Source organism: Carlito syrichta, unplaced genomic scaffold (genome assembly GCF_000164805.1).
Source record: "Carlito syrichta isolate Samal-C Ts95f unplaced genomic scaffold, Tarsius_syrichta-2.0.1 Scaffold304950, whole genome shotgun sequence".
NCBI classification, from domain to species: domain Eukaryota; kingdom Metazoa; phylum Chordata; class Mammalia; order Primates; family Tarsiidae; genus Carlito; species Carlito syrichta.
This window is the reverse complement of record NW_007249046.1, coordinates 23,201-28,045: the sequence shown is the minus strand read 5'-3', so window position 1 is coordinate 28,045 and position 4,845 is coordinate 23,201. Positions and strand designations below refer to the sequence as shown.

Below are 4,845 nucleotides of genomic sequence, written 5' to 3'. Positions count from 1 at the left end.
CTGAGTGTGTGTGGGTGGGGGGAGGTTTTGCAGGGGACTGGGTCTCTGGCATCAGTTGTCCCAGATCAGCCATTCTCTGATGAGAGTCCAGTGGCCTGGGTCCAATCCTAGCTCCACATCTTACCACCTGTGTGACCGGGATGAGGTTCTTCTCTCAGACACCCTCGGTGCCCACATGTGATCACCAGGAGTGGGACACAAGCCATCCAGATGCACAGTGTGACTGTGTTGATCAAATGAGATGGGACAAACAAAAAGCAGGGCAGGGCCTGGCCCATGTGGTGGTAAAGGAGGCTCACTGCCAGGTCCATGTGTTGCCCGCCCACCTACCCAGGAGACTCACCAGTCTCAGCACTTACGAAGCACCGGATGTGTACTGGGTTCTATGGCAGAGACCAAGACAGAGCCCTAGTTGCAGCTGTCTCAGGGAATGTGCATCTGTACAAAAAGGACAGAAGTCTGGGAGGAAGAAGAGAAGTTAGTTATCTCAGGATGAGTGGGCAGCAGTCCTCTTATGTTACTTGGGTTTGGGACAGTCTTCTCTCCTACTGTGCTGGGTTCTGGATCAGCATGCATTTGGTGCCCTATGTCAGCAAAGGATCTATCCCAGGGACTCCCACAAATCTAGAACTAATTCCAAAGCTTTTTGAACTTCAGCTCAGATCACTAACCTGCCTGGGCTTGTGGACAACCGCAACTCTTAACAGAGGTGTGCGGTATCCAAGTGAAACACTCCTCCTCCCAGGAGCTGTTCAGGAAGGTGGTACCCTTTGAACACCTGGGCTCCATCTGAAGTCAGCAGAACAAGAAGGGCAAGGAGCACCTGGCACCAACTGTCCTGCCACCATCACACAGTTAAACAATGTGACCAACTGCGTGATCACCACCTGCCTTGAGGACCACAGCATGAAGGCCCAGGATAGGGCCGGGACAATCGAGCAATGGATCAAGGTGGCGAGGGTGAGTGGCTGGAGGCCCGGGGTCTTCTCTGGGGACAGGGGAACCGCTCTCTCAGCTCTCAGGATTGTCATCTGTGGATTGAGCCCTGCACAGTGCCTTGGACCTCTCTGCCAGGAGCACACTGACCTTGACCCTCAGGGCCCAGTCGGGGCTCCTTCCTTATGCTTAACCCACATCCTCCTGCCGTGAGTGGCTTACTCATCCCTAGTGTGACCTCCTGTGGCTCCCTGGGCCTCACCTCATCCAGGACGGGACATGTCAGCAGAGGGGCTGACACTGGAGCAGTCAGGCTCCAGTTCTCACCCTCAAGCCCATTCTCTCTCCCCCAGGAGTGTCTCAGCCTGAGGAACTTCTCGGGCCATGCCATCCATCTGCCCTAGAGAGCTCACCACTCCATTGGCTAAGAAAACATGAAGAGAAGTTTCTAGGTGGGCAGGCCACAGGAGCACCAGGGTGCAACAGGGACCTCCCATGGGTCTGCCCATGTCCCTCAATGACCCAGGGAGGTGCAGGGAGCCCAAGACCTTGGGGGCAGGGATGGGCTGGTGGAGCTCCAGACTGGGTCAATCTCTAAACTGAGGCTGGGTCTCTAAGCCTGGACCTTACAGCTTAATTTCTAACTCAGGACTGTTTTCCTAACAGAAACAGTTGACTGGGAACAACTGAAGATTTTGAAGTATTTATATGCAACCATGGAACTCTTGGCCTGACTGAAAACTTAAATGTAGAAACAGCTGTTCAGTTGATATGGAGGTGAGCCCAGGTGACCAGCATAAGTTGCCCCTCCCAAGGCTCAAGGAGACTTTAGACTCAGGGCTCCCCAGTGGAAACTCGTATCCTGCCAGTGTGGTATTTGGGGGTTCTCAAATGAAAGGAATTTCAACGTACAAACCTCCCCTTTACTCCCACATTTCTACTTCCTTTTATCCCACTCTTCACAAAAAGTTCCCAAAACTTTAAAGATCTATGCAGGCAAGAAAAAGTGCTGATCAGAGATCTGCTCATCAAGGTAAATAGAGGCTGAGATGGGGGCAATCGTTTCAAGGAGAGGGGTGAGGTTGGAAGGGTCCTGGGCTGTGTGTGTGTATTTTTGCATTATGAGTTTCCCTGAAAAAATGGGACACATCTTGAGTGACTGGAAGAAAGATGTGTCTGTCCTGGGCAGGGGGTCCTGGTCATGGAAACGGTGATGGCAGCTGGGCAGCTGAGTCAGTGTGAGAAGTCTCAGCATCAGCAAGGCCCTGGCTCCCAGGTGGGCGATCCTGTGGGAATGGAGCTTCCAGCAGACTGTGGGGCAGATGTGGGGGGTAGACCCCCTCCATTCCCTGAGCAAGTCCAGAAGTTCCCCAGGAAGCCAGGTCCCTGATACTGCTTCTGTCTACCCTGCAACTCCATGGGGTGGGCCACCCAGCCTGCCCCGAGGATGGTGATGGTGGGGACGCTCATATGCCGGGGGATTGATGGGCTGCGTGGATCTGGGAACCAGTGGGCGCACTTAGGACAGATGTGTGTGTTTTCTGGGACTCCCCACTCTCCCTGGTGCCCAGTTAGCAGTGACGTGTTCTAGAAGGCTCTTGGGGAGGATATGGGGCTCATGGCCTCTCCTAGTGGGTCCCTTCTGGACATGTCTCAGAATGTTCTGGGTCAGTGAGAAAGGGTCACCACCCAGTGACCTGGGAAGACCTTGCCTTATCAGGCCAAAGTGGCCTCTCACCTGGGGAGCCCACTTCTGATAGAGGAAGAGACAGGGAACTTTGTGGGTGGGTCATTAGGGAGGGGGCACTGTTGCAGCTTCAAACCCAGCTTGTGGGGTAGAGATTCCACTGAGGTTGGAGCACGTAGATGGGGCTCAAGAGCATCTCCCAAACCTCCTCATCCCTCTTGAGGTTGCTGGGCCTGGCTGGGATCATGAACACCCAAGCGTCCAGAGGATGGGACCCAGGCCACTGATGGTGCCTGATGTAAAGTGAAGACAGCCCACACAGGGCCTCCAGGTATGGGCAGGAAGCCAGTCTCTCTTGTGGGCTGAGAAGGCTGGCCAATCCCGTGGAGTGGGAAGGCCAGCCTCTCCTGTTGGGCTCTGGGCAAGCCACTGCCTTCTTGGACCTCTGATCCTCATCTGGAAGATGGAGGGAGGAGGAGCCTGTGATGCCGGCCTCACATTGTCCAGCTAAGGTTCCAGAGGAAAGGAACTGGTGAGGGGAGGTGCCTGGCTCTTCCTCAGAGGGATGGTGCTTGAAACTGAGGTCTCAGAGGTTCTGTGAAGTGGGTGTGGCTCCCCTCACACTTTCCAGAGGAGGGCCTCTCGGGGAGCCTGGCTGCCTGCCCAAGGTGACGCCCCAAGGAGTGTTGGAGCTGGAGTGTGTCTAAGGCCAGAGCTCCCGGGAGGAGGTGAGCATTGCACAAGCTGACTCAGGCCAGGTCTCCAAGGTCAGAGGTCCGAGGACTGGGGTGAAACTAGGCAAGGGGAGAACTGTCTCACCATGCTTGTCCCTGACATGCAGGTGGAGACCTCCAAGTCGGGAAAGAACCCCCAGAGAGCCCAGAGGAGCAGAGGAAGCAGGAGAAGGTGAGCGTACATGGGACCTGTGAGGGGAAAGGATCCAGGGGTCAGAGAACTGGGTTCCTCCCTTCCTGCCAGAGGCCTCCACCACCAGGCCTTCCCTCCAGTGACAACAGCATTTGAAATGCCCCATTGAAGAAACCAGAGCAAGGGCCTGGAGCAGCTGGACTTACAGTAGATTTGGGGAAGGGCGGGGCCCAGGACCATAGGGATTCTGACTTCTTTAAATCCAGCACACAGGAAACTTAGGGGGTGCTTTTTGTCCTTGGAGGCCACTAATGCAGGGAGGAGGAGAACTGGAGGTGGCAGCTGAGGGTCCTCAGCTGCTCCACGTGGGAGACCTGGGGAGGAGTTCCAGGACATTAAAATTGATGAGACCTTAGGGGACAGGCTGTGGGGGCACCTGAGGGCAGGAGCTCACCACCACCACCTCCTCGATGGCACAGGCCGTCGTCCCCTTCCTGGGCACATTCCTCACTGACCTGCAGATGCTGGAAGCTGCCATGGAGGAACAGGTGGATGTGAGTGAGCCGGGGCTGGCGGGTTGCCACGGAGACCCTGAGGCTTGGGAGGAGAGCTGGGCCTGAGCACTTGGGTGTCAGCCCTCAGCCACCTCCTCTCACAGCCTCCACGCGAGCTGGGGCATCAGGACTGCGGAGCCCTTGTGGCACAGGCTCCACGGCAGCCCCAGGCCCTGTCCCTGAGGGTCACGAACACATGGCCTCCTGGAGGGGGCAGGAAGCCAGCCTGTAGAGCTGCCTCGCTGCAGAGCTGCAGGTGTTGGCTGGGCCTGACTCAGCCTCCCCCTCCGAGGTTCCCTTGAGTGGCACTGGGCCCCTCCAAGATGGGCAGCGCCCAAGTGGTTGAGGACCTAAAGGGCCACGGATCACTGTTTTCAGCCTTGCCAACCAGTTCCCCGGGACATGTGAGAAACGTAAGTTGAGGAGGACATCAAGGGCCTGGGCAGGCATCTGGCAAACTAGAGCCCTGGAGGTGCAGACAGACCCCTCCACCCATCTTTCCTACCCCCGCCTCCAGCCAGAGCAGCACCGCGCCCAGCTCATTCGCTCCTAAGTCACCCATGTCGGCTGGCCCGACCCCCCAGTCCGAGCGCCCGCCCCCGCCCAGACCCCCTTCCATGCCCAGGCCCCCCACCCCTGCTGCTCGCCTGAAGTCTTCCCGCGCCGCTGCCAGGCTGGGGTTCTGGGCGCCCGCGCTGCCCTCACTCAGGGAAACTGCCCGTGCCTGGGGTCCAGGCTCCCCGCGGCCTCCTCCAGGCCCCGCGCTCCTCCTACCAGGTCGCCCGGGGTCAGAAGCACTGC

General features: G+C 57.5%; 1 pseudogene; it reads left to right on the top strand.

Annotated features, from left to right (window-relative positions):
- Positions 1 to 906: 906 nt before the first annotated feature.
- Positions 907 to 4,845, top strand: part of LOC103263354 — a 27,029-nt pseudogene continuing 23,090 nt past the window's right edge.